This window comes from Coturnix japonica, chromosome 7, assembly GCF_001577835.2.
Source record: "Coturnix japonica isolate 7356 chromosome 7, Coturnix japonica 2.1, whole genome shotgun sequence".
NCBI lineage: Eukaryota > Metazoa > Chordata > Aves > Galliformes > Phasianidae > Coturnix > Coturnix japonica.
In genome coordinates this window covers 13041177-13057869 of record NC_029522.1, presented here as the reverse complement: position 1 = coordinate 13057869, position 16693 = coordinate 13041177, and the positions used below count along the sequence as shown (strand labels likewise).

The 16693-nt window shown below is 38.1% G+C and overlaps 1 long non-coding RNA gene across 1 annotated transcript in view; it reads right to left on the bottom strand.

Moving 5' to 3' along the window:
* LOC107316636 overlaps window positions 1-16474 on the bottom strand; it is a 42730-nt gene extending 26256 nt beyond the window's left edge. Inside the window, exons 1-2 of the long non-coding RNA XR_004307920.1 lie at window positions 16288-16474; window positions 4704-4827 (exon numbers count right to left, since the gene is read on the bottom strand). This is a non-coding gene — a long non-coding RNA (uncharacterized LOC107316636). The remainder of the gene's footprint in view (window positions 1-4703; window positions 4828-16287) is intronic.
* Between the last annotated feature and the right edge of the window lie 219 nt (window positions 16475-16693).

Below are 16693 nucleotides of genomic sequence, written 5' to 3'. Positions count from 1 at the left end.
TGTGTAACATGCATGCTTGCATGCATTTTCACTCTCTCACTCAGCAAAGTTGAGTGAATATCCCTTCTGGGATATTTTAAAGAAGAATATATTTTCTTGGGGATGCAAAGACAAAGCATGAAGAACCCCTTTGCACACACATAGCCAGCAGCATACCAGTGACTCCATGGATTTGTACCACGCGACATAATCGGCACTGCACAGGAAGTTGCTCAGGCTAAAGACCCTGTCATAGATTTGTGTTGTCAATTAGCGTGTGCAGCTATGGCATTATGAATGAATTACATGAGCAGATTGCCATGTGACATCGCTGGACTACCATGTCAGGCAGAACATTTTATATCACAAAACAAATTGAATGAAAGTGGAAAAAGGCCTTGGCGTATTTTAAGGTAAAAAGCAATTTCTCACCCAGCTGTGGAAGGGGGAAAAGATTGCTTGTGCTAGTGTGCACATGTTATAAAGCTGTCATTTATAGGGATGAAAATGAACTCTCTTTTTACTAGCGACCTAGTCTAATAACCTGCAATCCTGAATGCAGAATCCGCAAAGAGCTAATGACTTCAGGTCTTGCTGACCCAGTATGGGCTCTGTTCCCAGAGTCCTTTTGAACATATGGGGAAAATAGCCAGGTTTGTGCAAACAGAAATGTTTGCTTAAGCTGAGCCCAGGACCAATGCTGTGTAACCATCATCTTAGGAAAGGAAGTTTTGTTGCCAAGTAAAAATTTAATCTGGAAACTGAAAGTCAGTAAGAAATAGAGTTGTTTCCTTAGGACAGTCCATTTCTGCTATGAAAACAAAACCCAAGGTAAGAGGAGCAGATTGTAAAAAACTGTGCTATGATGATATCTAAATACATCCTAAAAAAAGATTTATGGTTTCAGTCTAGTCCTGAAGGGAATCTGCAGAACTGCAGGACCACTGGCACTGATGTGGGGATTGCAGACAGCACAAATCAGGCTCTAAATAATGGATCAAAAATAGGAGCCTCAAAAGCTACTTTTTATTGTGCTTTGGGGAATAGCGCAGACTATTATAAAAGACTGCAGGTAGCGAAGCTCCAACAGTATCATGTAGTTAAAAGAAAAAAAAAAGCCTTGAGAAAGGCAGGGAAACATCAGTGGCAGTGAGTAGTGCTGTACCTCAATACAGCAGGGGACAGTGGTATCTCAGGCAGGTGATGGGGCTCAGCACCTTGCCCCATGGGCTGCCACACCACACTATAAATTGCAATGACAGACTGGGGGATTCAGCTGGCTCCTAACAATCCTACATTCTTCTAAAAATAAAGGTGATTATATGGACTTGGTTATTAGGAACAATCGCATGAAGATGATATTCAGATACATTCAGTTGACTGCTGCTATCCCATGTCAATTATGTAAACAGGGTCATACCAGGAACTACCTCTTCCTGCATCAAAAGGGGCAGGCATCATCAACACGCAACAACCTTTAGTATTTCAAGCTTTAAAAAACAAGACCGATCCACCCTCGACAAAATTTCTATAGCATGCTTCTTTGTAGATTTGGGGTTTCTGTCCATTTGATTTTTTGTTAGAAAATGAAAAACAAAAAAAGCAATAAAAATAAAAATAAATAAAAATAACCACAAAAAAAACAACCAAACAAAAAAACCCAACCTGGCTAGCAGTTCAAATATGTAAATTAAAATACACCAGAGAACAGAAGTTTAATCTCACCTGGAACTTAAACAGGAGAATAGCAGTGAATGCTTGGCTATCTTCAAGAGAACCAAGAGTACGATTGCCAGACACGATCTCTGGTGACCAGCTCTTTGCAGCTACATGCAAGATTCAGTAAGAAAACAGATGGTACACTAGAGCTTTGCTTCATGAAGAATAATAGATGAGCAGATAGAGCCTCTCAATCTCAGAGTGGCACACTGGGTGATCAGAATCCTAATCACAACCGTGCTGTGATAAAAGACTCTGGATGAAAAATGAATTAAGGTGGTTTGGTCTGTTTTATCAATAAAAGTAATAGCAAGACATATTTCTTACAATTCTTTAAGCAGGAGAAAACTCACAAGAGTGATACATACTGCTTCTAAAGCAATGTGAAGTCAGATAAATCACACTGTTCATTTAATGGTTGCACATTTGCTTCTACTGTATTATCAGAAAGATTATTCCCAACATTCTGGGAAAATAGATAAGAATATACAAAAAAATATATAGACCAAAGTTCCCCTTCTGGCATCTTTTGTCTCTTTTCTGTGGAGGCTAGTACGTGTTAGAAAACAAATCATTAGCTTTATGTTGCACTGTTTTGTTATTATAATACATTACAAACTAATGCTGAATTCTGTCATCTAGAAATATTTGAGCGTGATTTCCATATCTGAAAAACAATTTCATGTCAAGAAGGTAATAACAAGTGAAATAACATCAATATAACAAGAATATTAGAACAGCCTGAGAGTAATGACATTGCAGCCTAAGGTATTAGAAGAAAATAGCTTAAATTATTCAGCAAGTAAACTGATGTCATGTGGTCAGTGCACTGCATGTTTCACATATCCCAATTAGAATTAATGTAATAATAAAGATTGATTATTAAGTAATAAGCACTGGCCAAACAAATTACTGCAAACATAAGTCAAATCTTCTAGGACAGCATCTCTCTCCCTCTAGTTTAAACAACAGCTCTTGACACAAACCAGTACTGAACAAACAATTATTTAGAAATATTTTCTGACTTCCTCACCCATCTTGAGAACATAGATCAAGTCATCTCAAAACTCACTATAAAATTTCTTATGCTGTTTACTAAGTGTGTTACTCTCCGAGATGTGATAATCACCAAAGTAGTGTTCAGGCTTACATGTACAGAACTGTACCTCAGTTACCTGTTCTGATTATAAATAATTACAGTAAATATATTTTTCTTTGTATTACACAAGCAACTTATTTCATAAAAGCAGAGTAGTTTACAGACTTCCAGGTTATTTTCAGTTATTTTACTGAAAATGGTGATACATGCTACAGAATTTTTAATACTGAATTGATGGCTTTCACAATTGATGATTCAAGCTGCGTAACAAACTGTGAAGCCCTGTGGTTTTTGTCAAATACCACTCCCACGTTGTTGTTTCTTGGATGGAGCACATTGTGCCATGATACAGTTAGCAGCAGAGAATGTGTTCCAACAGATTCCTTCTAATTTGGTGGAAAAAGCACGTTTTTATCCTCAGATACAAACCTGTCCACTGATCTAAAAATAAAGCTGAATCTTGGATCCAATGGACAAATTAAAAAGGGACTTGTTAGCTAAAATACGCTCCAGGAGATCTCACACAACCTTAGGGCCGTGATATTAAATCTAATTTCAGGCATAAAAGCACTGTCTGAAAACCTATGAACCACCTATGTAAGCCCCTTCAAGTCCTTAATATTTGTTTTTGGATTTCCGAGCAATTCCTATTAAACAGAATTTCTGGTATGGTGTTATTGTAGCTAACCTTGCTCTCAGAAGCTGTTACATCATTACTTAGTGCCACAGAACTCTTTGGGCTCCATAAATTTATAAGTATGCTGTTGTAAGTGGTTTTATTGCTAACAGACTACCAAGAAAATGGAAACAGAAGAGTGTCCACCTGGTGGAGGACAGCAATGCTGTGAAAAGGCAGTTCTATTTTGGCTGGATAGTTATTGAGAGACAGTGAATACAACTTGTATGAGCAAAATAAGCCAATTTAACCCAAAGCGTTTGGGGTTTACTAGAAACAATACAATACATAATTGATTAGAACATAAATATAAACTACCAAGATTTAAAGTAGCATAGAGAATACATTTCCCACATAAGGATGTTAAAGATGAAAAACGTGAAAACTTTGTTCTAGCCTTCTTTACTGTGAATGTGTGTCTGCATTCTATATTGCTCTGGTCTGTATACAGGTGAAATATTTGATGTAGTAGGAGAGTAGTACTGGACTTTTCAAATACAGTCCAAGGCTACAGTAAGCCAATACTCTCAGAAGTCACTAGAAAAAAATTGACAAGCTGAAGAGATGCTAACTGATGTTTCTAAATGTGCAAATAGTAAATGAATAGAAGACTGTTGCTTAATACTCCAGATACTTTAGAATTCATGGCTGCTTACAGAGAGCTTAACTGAGATATAGTGGTTTTGGGATACTTCTTCAAACACATGTTGCTCTCACCAAACGTGCCTCTCAGAGAGCTGTGCTGTTCTACCCTCCATCAGATTTATATGCCATACGTTCCTAGATCTTGAGATAAACTAGCAGGCATCTGAGAGAGACCCCAAATGAAATATTCATGAACTTTCATAACATTCATTACCATTTTATGATTCTCTTTACTTGGTCGAACAACAACGCTTTCTAGCAGTCTATTAAATCAGCCAGCAAACTTTATAAATCACTGGATAAACTACATGAATCTGTCACATCTTAATGTACTGTCTGGGCTCCAAAAATACTTGCGTACATGGCAAAGTCATACTACTTATGAGGCTATCTGTTGTCATTCTTCAACATTGATTTTTCTGGGTGAACTCTGACTGTATTAGGAATTCACCATATTTTTTAGGACAGAGTTTGAGCTTTGTAGATAGATATACCAAAGTAACATGTAAAATCTAATGGATGTACATTTTCCACAATGGTGAAAATATCTTATCTAGAAAAAAATACAAATGTGCAAGAACTCACCAATTAAAGTCTTGTTGAGCTATAGCGAATAGAATGAAGATGTTCAACATCCAGCCAAATCTCTGCAAGGCTGCAAATTCTGGACTGAAAGTCAACTCAGGCTGCTAGAAGATGATGCTAAATCCTAGTGAAGGAAAATGGAAGCAAGTAAAATTGCTGAGGATGCAGATGACCTCAAGAATAATCAAATCTGTCAATTTCCATTAACATTCTGTTATCTTTTGTTTCAGGGCCTCCTGGGCACAAATCTTCCCAGCTGCCTGCAGTATACTTTAACCACCTGCCTCTGCAGGCTAACAGTAGCTCTCAAAACAACTTTTACCAACAAATTGCTACTGACTATAAACATACTTAGTTTATCTGTTGTATTCACTATAGACAACACAGCACACCTCACCACCTTCCTGGCTTCTTTCCTGGTTGCATTTAACTTTGTTTAGCTGTCTCTGTTGCTCGCTAAAATACAGGATCTAAGTAGTCTTAGCACTTCTCTCACAGATGACTTCAGACATGTAAGCTCACTCAAATAATTTGATTCAGAAAAAATCTGTAACTCGTGGGAAAAAAAGTTGCTATATCTAAACTGAAATAAAAATATCAACTACCAACTGGATTTATTTGCTGTAATTGCATCTGGCGCTTACAGTATTTTCCACAGTATCTGTTCTGTTGATAATGTTGCACAAGGTCACAGTTACTGTACCTTTTCTGTTCCAAAATTTCTATTTTCTTATCTTAACTTTGACCTTTCTTCTACTGAGCACTGATTCTTATCGATTTGTGCGACTTCTGCCCCTCATGCTACAGAAGATTAAGCATATTTTGAAGCTAATTTCTGTACTCTAAGGAGCTGGTAGATAATTTAGAAATCATTTACAAACAGAGTTAACCTCTTGATGCCAGTTCTCTAGTTCTGTGCTTGAAGTTTAAGTGCTTGTTTAAGTGCTTTGCCAAGGCGGAGAAATAGAACCTGGTTCAGGTCCCTTGGCAGCAGCAGCAGCAGCAGACATTTACCAAGGCAAAACAACCTTTGGATTACACAAGGAATATTTACAACCATTAAAAAGCATTTGACGTGCCCCTGTATTTCTGTTTCCTTTTTAAAATGGATGTCAGAGGCAGAAAGCTTCCAAGCAGACTGTAAAACTTTGGTAGGTGCATTTGAAGTTATAATAGCCTTAAACTGTCAGTCCAGAAACATTGCAGGAAGTCACACGAAACAGACAAGCACCACAGTTTATTACAGACTTGTTCATATTCTATCTCCTTTCTAAAATAAGAAAAAAAATTAATTAGTCCTTCAAGTTTCATACTACTTTCCTGCCAGCAGCATGCAGCAAAACAGATTTTTGCTGTAGAGTTAGTTCTAAGCAAACTCCAGGCCTCACCTTGCAGGAAGCAGCTAAATTCAGCCCAGCATCTTAGTTCTAGCTTCATAGAAAGCAGTAGCAGAACTCCTGTGACTTTAAATAGCAGCTTGTTTTATTTTTGGTGATTCAACTGTATCACAGAAAGTTCTAACATCTTTTGTATATTTTAAAAATGCTTCTCTGGATACCATGTTTCCAAAAGAGTGGAGTACAAGGGTGAAAGAGCCTTCACTATGTCAGGTCTGAGCTTCTTTAGAAGAAGCCTGTAGTTTACATTACAGGTGCAGTAAGTATTGAGATATGTGTCTCTGCTGCCAGCTGAATGCTAGACATTCAACTTTTCACTTGGGAAGAACATTTATATTGCAAGTACATTTCCAAATATGATTTATTTTACCAGATTGCAACAGAACTAAGCATTGCTGAAGAGCAATGCGTCAGAGATGCAAAGACAACTAAGCATCATAGACAGAAATCAGTGTGAGTTTCCCAATAAGGTTCTTTTCCATAGTAAAATTTTACTCATTAACTAAAAATTCCTACAGGAGATGTTTTTGGTTTTTTTTCTTCTAAAGATTTAAGATGATGATTTTTTTTTTTATTTAAAAATTTATCTAAAAACACCAATAACTTTAAGTTCATAAAGCCTCACTTTCACACTCCAACCACATTCTCTAGGCAGTGCTAGGTCATTTTAAAATATTCCAAGCTAAGCATTTACTGAGCATTATTTTTTGTGCATTACACAACTAGCGTCCTCTCTAGTGGAGGGAAGATCATGATTTTGTTGTGTTTTATATATAAAAGAATAGAAGCCAACATGAAAATTAACAGCTGAGGTCTGCTGACTGTAAAGTAACTATCTGAAAAGCTGCCCTTGCTCTTTTCTATTGAAGAACAACAACAAGACTTTGGAGCTTGTCAACAATTTTCCAGATGCTGACTGAATTTGTTTCATGCCACTGAAATGACTGTAAATGGATAGTACAAGTGTAAATATGGATGCTGTGTGCTACTTATTCTTCTGCAATAAATATAAAGTTTAGAAAATTTTAAAAAACTTATTCTTTATGCATATTCAGTTTCAGCTTACTGAATTAGCTAACTTCAAAGACTGCTACTTTTCAATTCAAGATATTTTATGTAAAGATTTTCTTTAGTTACTGGAGTCCTGAACATTGATAGCTTTATAGATGCAAGATGGAATGATACAAAGATGGTAACAGATGTTCAAAAAGTTATCTACAGGGAAAAACTCACCAATATGGATGCCTTGCTAGGAAATACTGAGGCAGTCACCACTGGGAAGCAATCTCCACGTGATGCTGCTTTGGTGGTGGTCAGCCCTTAAATGAGTTCTAGAGGAGGTGGAGTCAAGCTCCACCCCTTCCGGGAGCACAGCTAAATTACTCTCACCTGTGCTCCCACAGCTGACCCGACACTTGCCTCAGCTGATTAATCTGAGGTTCAGGCTGTGATTACCAATATCCCATACAATAGATAAGAAAATATTCCAATGGAGATAATTTATTGCACGCCAAAAGCTCATTTGCTGTAAATTGTCACAATTCTACCGGATTCAGCTTGAATTTTATAAGTGACCAAAAATCCTTGATGCATAGTACAACGCATCATAACAGTACCAAAATTATTTTGGTTTCTAAAAAGCTGCTTACAATTGCTAACAATTTACTTTCTTAAGGATGGAACACACAAGTGACAGTACCTCAGAGCAGCTTGCATTATTGCAATCAAGTATTTCACATTTTAGATGGGGAAGGTAATATTCAATTGCTCCAGTGTTTTTGTGCATTGACATTTGAGACGTCCAAGGGCATTGGTGACTTCTATGTGGGACTGGCAATGGGATGCAGCATACAGGAGAGACCTAGCAGGCTCACAGGTAGCAGACAAAGTCTTGATAGGATACCCTGGACTTCTAAAATGGTATTGGGTGCCATTAATTGTTCTGCAAAGCAGATAACATTAATTCTCCCCAGTCACAGGGTAGTTGAACAGAAGTTTTCTGCTATATCAGCTACTGTATTACCCACTGCATCTTTCACCTCCAAAAAGAAAAGCAGTTTTGTAAAAGCACATTTTCTTTCACATGACATTGGGAAGACTGCCTTGCATCAGACTCCTACAGCAGATGAGCAAAATATCCCAGTACAGACTCTGCCTTCAGTTACATCAGCTTAGATTTTCAGTCACCAGTGGACATAATGAAATTATACCACATATGTATTATTATAATTGGCCATAATTGCAGTGCTTAGAGATAATGAGATGAAGAATTACTTGGAATATAGAGGCATAATCAATAGACAGCAAGTAGAAAAACAATTAGATAACCTTTTAGGAGAAGGTTATTTTTTTGTTTGCTTTTCAATGTTATTTATTTATTTATTTATTATTTTTTAATTTTTTTTTTTTTTTTTTTTAGAATTTCAGTTTGTAGAATCCTGGCTAAAGAATGTATTCTGCATTTTTTAAATAGACACTCTAGGACTCAGAAGCATGATAGATTTAAATTATAACTGCCTAGATGAAAGGTGGGAAAGAGTAAACCTTGCATGGAGGAAACAGCAAATATTTCCTTAACCATTGACTGTCAAAAAAAGGTAAAACTTGATGAATTTAATGTTAAAAGAAGTGAGAACACAAGAGAATCTCCAGCACTGAGCCTTGTTTGTGTGTGCACAGGCCCAATGGGCAGCATGAGGCCAGCTGCTCTGCTCAGGCCTGGCCACAGATAAGTCTCTGCAATTTGTACTTGCAGTACTGGGGCTTAATCTGCAACCTGGACATTGCTGGGGCAAACAGGGACGTTCTCCTAGTCCTGTGCTCACTCTCTCTAACTCCTCACCATAAGCCATTAGCTGGATAAAAGGAGGTGTGGAAAGAAAGAAGACTGTAAAAAGAGGTGGAGTTGGCCTCCATCCAGCTCATGCAGACAGCACATTCTCCATGGCTGCTGTTGGGTGGCTTTATGACCACTTTGGTGCCAGCCATGAGTATGACCACACCTTTATGAAGGCTGAGATTCTGGCCCACAGTCTGATCTGCTTTGCTACGCAAATCTCCCTGCACAGGCTCTCCACAGAGCAGATGTCTATCTCCAGCTTTAGATGTCTGAATATCTTCCAAGTCAGCAACATCAGAGAACAACTTCCCTCAGAATTTCAGAATAAAAGCTACAAAAATAGGGAGGAGATCACTGTTAATGCTGGGCTGGTATATGAAAAAGGTGCCACTCTATAGTCACCATACAGCAGTATATTCACTGATGTTTTTCTGCATGTCTGTGCCAAAATTCACTACATGGGAAAATAGTTTAATAATATTATTCAATTAATTTGAATAATTTAATCATGTTGTTACAATACTTCCAGATACCCTAGACTGTCAGACCAATATCTAAATGTTAATTGCTTCAGCTTCCCTTCTACACATTTTTGGGAAGGGACGGCATGGTGCAACACTACTCTAGTGTCACTTCTACACGTTAAATAATCACTAAAATGCAGTTCAGAGAAAATCATTTTGGTCTTTGATGAAATGTGTGATCAGTTGGCACTTGATTCATGACACAGTCGTTAATAGCTAGCAATGCTTTGTGAAAATCAAGAGTAGCTGTAAACTGGATCCATTCTTCCTCAGAAGTGAACCACCTCCCTGCTAGTGACAGGCTGCACAGCCCAGGCTGTAGGTGCCTGTCCTCCCTTCCATCCTCACATCCTTATCACCAGAATTTCCAAGTGTCTATTCGGTGCTTTAGCAAATACTATCTTAGACCTATATTCCATCTCTATTTTTTTATTAAAAATGAAACTTTCATGAACGACCTCTTAATATTTTTTTTCCTCCAGTCTTTGCATCAAATGTTCAGATTGCTAAAACAATTGTTAAATATATATATATATATATATATATATATATATATATATATATAAAACAAAACAGCCTATAAATAACAAAATTTATTTTAATGCAATCTTAGACCTTGAGTTGGAAGACAAGCTTTTAGTTAGCACAGCAGAGCAAAGGAAACTTAGAGGAATTCCTGGTATATACTTTAAACTATTATGTTTCTAAATAACACTCGAGCTACATACCAAAGCTAGAATATTCTTATTTTCCAGTTGTTCTTTGTATGCAAGAGGTTTAGCTGAAGGTAAACATCATTAAGTTGCACATTACATTTTTGGATGTTAAAAAAAACAACACAGCTGAATAGCTTGGCAACCAAGTCTACAGCACATTTTTTGATTCTTTGTATTTGTTCTCTTCTTCCCCTTATGGTTCAGAAGCTTCATTAATCTTACTGTTTGCTGATTTTATATTTCTTCAAAAGAAAAAAAAAAAAACCAACAAATTGTTAAATAAGTGTAATCTTTTTAAAAACATGTAAATCCCAAATGTGAATAATGTGGTGGTCTTAGCCACTGGTGATAGCTGAGATGAAATACCTGAAAATAAATAGTCTGAACTTTGATCAAGTCTCTCAAATGCTGTACATCAACATAATCTGTCATAATCTGGACAACAGCATTGAAGGAAATGGAGAGATGGCTCTAATTTTACTCTACATGTCTAGGTTTAAATTCTTAGCATCGTCCTTTTGGTCATTACAAGACCTAGGGCAGCAATAAGGTTGCCAGGCACTGACTAGATAGAACTAGCCTCCAGACACATGCAACAGGGCAGTTACTTGTCAGTTCTGCACCCAACTCAACAGAACAGTAGGGGAGTTAAATTTATTATTTAAGCTATGGTTTTTGGTGCCTTGAAGAGCTAAATTCTATTTTAGAGAGCTAAATTCTAAATATGCAAGCAATGTAACTGGTGAACAAAATAACTTGAATAGTCAGATGATGCAAATTAAGCCATAAAGAATGAACAGCAACTACTTGTTCCAGCAACCGTGTTTTCTTTTAGTTTACAGCCTCTCTGCATTACAACTGTCTTTTCACATCCATGTTTTCTCCATCACAGTTACTTAATTCCTAAAACATACTACACAGTAGTATTAATTTCCTGTACAGTAATGTTCCTGTTTCTCCTCTGTGAATGAGGCAGATGTGCTTCAGTCCCATCTTGGCTGTCCACTTCAATTACTCTGCAGCCAGTTGAATTCTCGCTACTATCACAAGTGCCCTGCTAGCTGACTTGGTGAGAGCAGGCTTGGTCTTTGAAACAGCTCACATCTTGCATTCTCATCTCTTTCCTATGAACCCTTGCTGGGTCATTTTTGGGTTTTCTTTGGTTGTTGTTTTTTTTTGTTGTTGTTGTTGTTGTTTTGTTTTGTTTTGTTTTCTCCTCTCTTCTCTTTTTTAGCTTTTCACTGCTTCCTTTAGATTGAAGGACTGTTAAAGAGCAAGATATTTTTATTGAGTGAAGTTTTGGACTGTACAGAGCTCACAGCACTGCTGTGTTTCAGAGTTCACTGTATTGAGGTTCTATATCACAGAATAGGCTTAAATGCTTCCCCTCATCAGAAAAGACCTGTGAAGTAGGATCTACTACTGGCCTACGTACAGCAACATTTTAATGCTAATAATATAATCTGAATTGAAGAAGGTTTTATTTCCAGTAACTGAGATTACATTTATGCATCATCGCCTGCATCATTTCTACTAGGACACTTCCAGAGGACTGAAAACAGGTGACTCATGTTTGCATCATCATGTTAGCTTCTGTTTTTCAGATCTATGATACAATTTCTATTCCACAGAATTACTAGTGCCCATCCCATGCACATTCTCAAAGATTTTAATGAGCAGCCAAAAATATGCCAAAAATCAAACTAAACAAAATCCACCCCAAAATGAAAGTTTGGGTTCTCAAGCAGAATTACCTGCCATCAGATGGGTACACAGGAGCTGGCAAAACTTCAGTATCCCTGTGACTATTATGCCTGTTTGGTACCCAACGGGGCCAGGAAGAGTCTGGGGTTGATTGCCACGTTTTAGTCTTTTCATCACCTAATAAATTTACAAGAACCTGCTAACCAGATTTTTGTTTATTCTCCAGCTGCCCACACATAAAATGCTTCCTAGATCACTTGCTGGGTATTTATGCTTTTGTGTCCCAGTTGTTGGGTGCTGCCATGTGAGTTTGGTTTCAGAATTTAATAAGAGGGACTGCAGTAATCTGTTAAAAAAAAAAATATCCCAGCAACAGTTTTTCCATTGCTTCCAGCCTGCACATGAACAACTTTGTTCAGTTAGCTTCTGGCTATGATCCAGTGAGATGATTAGATGCTTGAATGAACTCAGAGAAATATTTTTACAGTGTGAAGAACTTGCGCTTAATCACTTGGGGGAAAAATATTCCATTTTGATTCTCAGCTACAGTACTTATCTTAAGTTGCTTAGTCACGTGAAACTGTAATTTCACTAGCTAGCCAGGTATCCCTTCAAAATTTCACTTGCAACATATTTTGACTCACCAGCTTTGACCCTGATGTAAGGTCATCTGCACAGCTGTTTAAATAAAAGTATACACTGCAATAACTCACAGTGTGCTCCAGTCATGCAGAAATGTGAGTGAGCATCTTATTGATTGCAGTGTCTGACAATACCTGCTTGTAATTCCAAAATCTATAATGCTAGATTCCTTCTCTCTTCTTCAGTGCTATCCTTCCTCCAAATGCCAAAAATATCTCTATATTCAAATAACGCTCTGGCTGGATTCCAAACACAATTTTGAAATACAAGCATTTCTTTAATACTTAGAAAATTTCACTCATTCTGCTTTCTTGGTATGAACCCCTTCATGAGAACAGTTTTTATAATTCGTTATTAGTATCAGTATCAGTAGAAGTATTCCTGTGATCATCAGTGACTGTAACTGGCATAAGATGCAAATACTCAGCTGACAACATCATTCAGACTATTGATCCCTCATCATTTAATCCAGCTGATAGCACAGCTGCAGCGCATCATCGCATCCCTTCCAGCCAGGTTACTGAACAGCTAGAAAATCTGAACCCTATAAAAGATGACTTTTTTTTTTTCTTCTTCTTTTCTCTATTTGAACTTTAGCACCATAGTAGCTCATCAGTGTTCCCCAGTCATCTCCCCTCTAGCTCCTACTTCTCCATGACAGCAAGAATGCCACAGGGCTTGAAAACACCAGAGGATTTTTGTGAAAGCTGCTGAAGAGGGAAATGGCATGCAGACAAACCAATGGAAGAAATCAAATATTTAAATAACACATGTAAAAGACTCCAGGCTTCTTACATAGCATCTCAGAAAAGAGTCAATTACTGGGCACCGAAAGAATCTAATAATAACCAAAGTAGGCCAAATGCAAACACTGTCATCCTGGAAAAAAATGTAAAAGAAGCTGTACAAATAGCAGTGAAGGAAGGCAAATATACACACTCAGAGCATGCGTACCCTAGAGCACACTTACTAAATCACATTATGAGAACATGATCTACTAAGTCTAAGGAGTTCTGGATTCACATACTGTTAAATTCCACCTGAAAGACTTGCCAGACCTGAACCACTGTACACTCCAAAGCTGCCAAAAAAACAAAAAAAAACCAAAAAAAAAAAAAAAAAAAAAAAAAAAAAAAAAAAAAAAAAAAAAAAAAAAAAAAAAACCACGAAAATCCAAACACAACTTGGAGGAAAAACACGGAAAGTACTTTTGCAGTTGCCTGATTCTTTATAATGGCTGAATAAGGAATAGTGTGCAACATCATATCATCCCACTGAGCTGAAATGCAGAAGCATCAGTTAAACACAAAGAATGGAATGGATAATGCCACAGAAAGGAAATAAAAGATCTGAATTTCAGAAAGTTTTCCAAAATACATTTTACTATGTCACTGACAAAATAGCAATGCCTGGCTATACATGTACTGCATAAGAACCCTTAATGAGATACGTGCTTGGAATTACCCAGTGAATGATGAAAAATAGGTATGTAAAAATGAGTTCTAGTGTAAGTTGTTTGGTTTTTTTTTTGTTTTTTTGTTTTTTTTAAATAAACATGCATATTAAAAAGAACCAATACTCTCAGAAATACTTTAGTTTGAGTACAACAGGTGAAAAAAGTTCATCCTTCATTCGAAGAATTATTTGCTAGGCTACAGTCTTTTAAGCACTGTATAAATTAGCACATTCATGTAGGATAACATAAATTTGCTTTCCTGAGAGAGGTCAACTTACTATTCTTCAACCAATACATCTGTACTACCCTTGGCTTTTGCAATAAAAAGCCCTCAGTGACTCCTGGTATTGCTTTCTGTGGGCTCAGTGCTTTCCAGTGCCCTTCTGTGGGGACACAGCAGGCTGCTGGCACTGAGCTATGCTGGGCTGAGGCTCATGGGCAGCCAGAGCTCAGCTCCTCACCCTGGGATGCCCTGTGCTAGTGGGCACTGCTTTCCAGAGCTCCATCTTCATAGAATCACAGAATAGTTTGGGTTGAAAAGGACCTTAAAGATCATCTATTTCCAACCCCCTGCTATAGGCAGGGACAACTCCCTCTAGACCATGCTATGCAGAGCTGTGATTTAACGTGTAGAATACACACATTGCCCTATGTAGAGGTGTCTGTGAAATAAAGTGAACACAAATATTACTCTGGAATAAGTATGGTAAATGGGAACAGTTCAGTGATGTAATTGATGACATGAGAATTTACACAGCACTTCTAAAGTACAGCAGAGGAATGAACTTAGAATGGAAATATGATTCTATTTTGGGAAATTCAAAGCGAGGGAGAAGGAATATAGAGCCATAGCTGCTTTCTACACAAACCAGACAAACCGGGATATTTTCCCATTTCCTCCTTGCTTCTCACTCATCCTCAGAGTCTGTAGAGCAATTCAGAATGCTTCTCTTCCAATACATATATATTTTTAACCACAATATCTCTTTACTTTCCCTTGATTTACTTCCTCTGATCCTCACATCAGCACCGCTGTAGCTGACTGGCACAGTTCTGCTGCACTGTGATCCTACACTTCCCTTCTCCCCCTTTCCATACAGCTAACAAAAATAACTTGCACTGGAAGTAAAAATATATTTCTTCTCTACCTTCATGGATTTATGAGTTACTCTTTCCTGCAAAGCAGTGGAAACAGTCAGCTCCCCGTTTCAGCTTCTCAGTGCTGTTCCACACTGATTGCAAAGACAAGGTGTGAAATTTTCCTCAATCAGAGGGCAGCTGTTCACCACAGCCATACCACAAAAGAAGATACTGAATGTTACAACAACATGACAATAACCAGAGCATGAACTGTATTGTAGAGGCCTCAAAACACACTATATTCTAATCACAAGAATAAGATCACTTCCTTTATTTTTTCTTCCCCGGAAAATTTGATAATAATCAGTATCTCATTTTTATGTAGTAACATAAAGCTTGTAACAGTTAAAAGAAGCCCTAATCTGATGGCTGTAAACATTTCAAAGTACAGCATACCACAGCCCTACTCCTGCCTCCCCCAGCTCCTCATGCTTACATTTCCCTGCTGCTTTCCAACATGTGGAATTGTTCTCCTTCACATACACTTCTTCCAGTGCTCAGTGAAAGCCAGATGCTTTTGTGCTCCTCTATGTCTATTTAATTGGTTGCCATTTAACATGAAAAAGTTATCACATGATGACAAATGCAAGGCTGCCTCCTTTGCATACATTTCCATCAAGTCACAATTACTTTCACCTCACTCTGGTTTGCCTTAGAATAAGCAAAGACAGAAGGAAGAACCCAGAGTTAACTTCTGTGAGAGCATCTCCTGAGGCAGAAGGAGAACAAAGAGTTGCCCGGAAAACTCCCCAGGGCAGAGCAAGGCACACCGGAGGCAGCAGTTGCTGGTCTGCCCCTTCTGAGAGCAGACAGTGCTGGTTTCCTCTGTCTCAGCACCCTGCAGATGAAAGAGGATGACCCTTCAGGTCTTGCAGGAGCAGAATTGGGACTTTCAGAGAGGAGAGCATGAGTGAAGCTGCAGTCAGTGTTTTTCTCTGCATCAAGGCCAGCTGGAACACTTTCTTAGCCCACTCTGATTTCTCTCTGGTGCTGAAACTACCACTGGGATGGATGCATGGCAAAGGAAACCAGCGCACTGAACCCAATTAGGAAATATCTTATAAACTACAAATCCTACAGCTAACCTTATAAATGCAGGAATCACTTGAAGAGGGTAAAACACAGTATATCTTTTCTTCCTGGAGACAGATTTTGCAAAGCCTTACCTTGAGGGAGGGCTGAAGCTGTCCGTGGCCCTGCAGACCCATAGATTGGAGGTTCTGATGAGGCTGCCTGATGTGGTCACAGGGAGGAGAGAGCTGCGCTTCAGCATCCCCTGTCCCTGCCTGCTCCAGCTGAGCCGCAGCGACAGAGCACTGAGCTGTCTGTCAACAGAAAGAGGGATTTTTTTTCTGTTGCGTAAGGAAGCAGTCAGACCTGGCTGTTCTCACAATATTTTTTTTTTTTTTTTTCCCAGCACAGCTTACTGCAAAGCAGGAGCTAGCACAACTTTCTTATCAGTTTTTCGATCAGCTTTCATAGGTACTGCCAACTGTATTCATGCTGTCTTGTCTGAGTTCCTTACAGTGGGCTGTAATTCTGTGATAGGGCCCTGGCCCTCTTGAAATTGGC